Source organism: Argentina anserina, unplaced genomic scaffold (assembly GCF_933775445.1).
Source record: "Argentina anserina unplaced genomic scaffold, drPotAnse1.1, whole genome shotgun sequence".
Lineage (NCBI taxonomy): Eukaryota > Viridiplantae > Streptophyta > Magnoliopsida > Rosales > Rosaceae > Argentina > Argentina anserina.
The window spans coordinates 425,001-427,500 of record NW_026089410.1 but is presented as its reverse complement, the minus strand read 5'-3'; positions in this window follow the sequence as shown (position 1 = coordinate 427,500).

Genomic DNA, 2,500 nt, shown 5'->3' with positions numbered 1-2,500 from the left:
TATTTCGGCCACCGGCATCTCTTCCCCCCGCTCGCCGCGCTCGCTTTTCACAAACGGAGCTTCCGAGAGCTTTGCATCGCCCCCGACACCCGATCTGCTTATTACTGCAAGCATTGAAGAGGGTTCATCGATACCGGCACCTTCCCCCCCGCTCGGCGCTTTCGAAATACATCTACTTGCGCGTACTAGTGGGTTCCGACACCGGCACCTTCCCCCCCTCGCCGCCCTCGCTTTTCACAAATCGAATGCCGAAGCACTTTGCATCGCGCCCAGTCCCCCGGCCTGCTTATTACTCGCGCATTGAACTGAGTTCATCGACACCGACACCTTCCTCCCCTCGCCGCATTTGTTTTTGTCGCAAATCGAGTGCCGAAGCACTCTGCATTGCGCCGCGGCACCCGATTTGCTACTACTCGAGCATTGAGGTGAGTATATTTCGGCCACCGGCATCTCTTCCCCCCGCTCGCCGCGCTCGCTTTTCACAAACGGAGCTTCCGAGAGCTTTGCATCGCCCCCGACACCCGATCTGCTTATTACTGCAAGCATTGAAGAGGGTTCATCGATACCGGCACCTTCCCCCCGCTCGGCGCTTTCGAAATACATCTACTTGCGCGTACTAGTGGGTTCCGACACCGGCACCTTCCCCCCATCGCCGCCCTCGCTTTTCACAAATCGAATGCCGAAGCACTTTGCATCGCGCCCAGTCCCCCGGCCTGCTTATTACTCGCGCATTGAACTGAGTTCATCGACACCGACACCTTCCTCCCCTCACAGCATTTGTTTATGTCGCAAATCGAGTGCCGAAGCACAATTTCTCGATACCGACGGGCTCCTATCCCTCCCTTTGATTGATCTGAGCGGTTACTGACATCGTTTCAGTGGACTAGAGGCAACACCGATCCCACATGACCCCCCCTTCATGGTGTTCATCACCCCCCCAGCTGGGCGAAGAACACCTCCTAAATCCCTCTTAAATCCGTTTTCAATTGCTTATAATTGTTTGTTAGGGACATTCGAGGCAGCAAATATCGTATATAAGCAATTGGGGGAAGGGGGAGGGACTACTGGGGGCAGGGGAGGCGGTCTCTGCAAGGGGGTCATTTTGCAGAGAACCACTACTCCCCTATAGAGCATATTGGAGAAAACTGGGAAGGGCAGGGGGAAACATGGGATTTCCGAGGAGGGGCAAACGCCATAACTAATTGTACATTTGGTATAAAATCGAGATTTTTTGCAGGGACACTCAGAATAATGTCAGGCACCTTGTGGAAAAAGGCCAGATTTAATTTCGACCCAGAAGTATTTGTTTTTATTTTCCAAAAGGGGCAGAATGTCGAAAATCGAAAATGACAAACCGCTTGATGTTTCGGACTGCTACCACTTGCAAAATTTCCTTAAAATAGAGACTTATTTATGGTCAAATTATAGTGCGGGCAAAGTTGAACAGAATGCGGCCTTGACATGGCATTTGCACTCTAGGCAAGGCCATGTCGCGTTCTTGGCTTTGGAAATTTCCAACTCCGTTTCACTTGTAAAAGTGTATATCTTTTATGGTTCAGAACTGTAAGCAATGATTTTAGAGAAATTTAGAAGTTGATTTCAGGTCATTTGGATGAGTTTTCGATTTGATATGATATTTCTCGTTTCTGAGATGTAGAAAATCAAAATAAACTGAAAACTCGACCAAATGACGATATGTCAATCTTAAAATGTCCTAAAAATCGTCCCCTATAGGTTTGCAACATAAAATGCAGGGGGATATTTGAAATAAAATTGAGTTTTCGAGGTTTGGCATTCGTTGGCATGCTAGCGTGCAGCCATATTAGCCTCGCCAGGCAGGGGAATTAGCCTCGCCAGGCAGGGGAATTAGCCTCGCCAGGCGTGTTGTCTCCGTGTTGTCCGTGTGTTGTCTCCGTGTTGTCTGTGTGTTGTCTCACACGCTATTAGCCTCGCCAGGCGGGGAGATTAGCCTCGCCAGGCAGGGATATTAGCCTCGCTAGGCATGGATATTAGCCTCGCTAGCCCATTCTGCCTGCATTCCTGCGGGCATATTAGCCTCGCTAGGCATGGATATTAGCCTCGCTAGCCCATTCTGCCTGCATTCCTGCGGGCATATTAGCCTCGCTAGGCAGGGATATTAGCCTCGCTAGCCCATTCTGCCTGCATTCCTGCGGGCATATTAGCCTCGCTAGGCAGGGATATTAGCCTCGCTAGCCCATTCTGCCTGCATTCCTGCGGGCATATTAGCCTCGCTAGCCAATTCAGCCTGCATTCCTGCATGGATATTAGCCTCGCCAGGCAGGAATACTAGCCTCGCTAGCCCATTCAGCCTTCATTCCTGCAGGCAAATTAGCCTCGCCAGGCAGGGATATTAGCCTCGCCAAGGCATATGGTATGCCTTTCAAGGCCGAGCAAGTGCCATGCCGAGCAAGTGCCATGCCTTTCAAGGCCGAGCAAGTGCCATGCCGAGCAAGGCCGAGCAAGTGCCATGCCGAGCAAG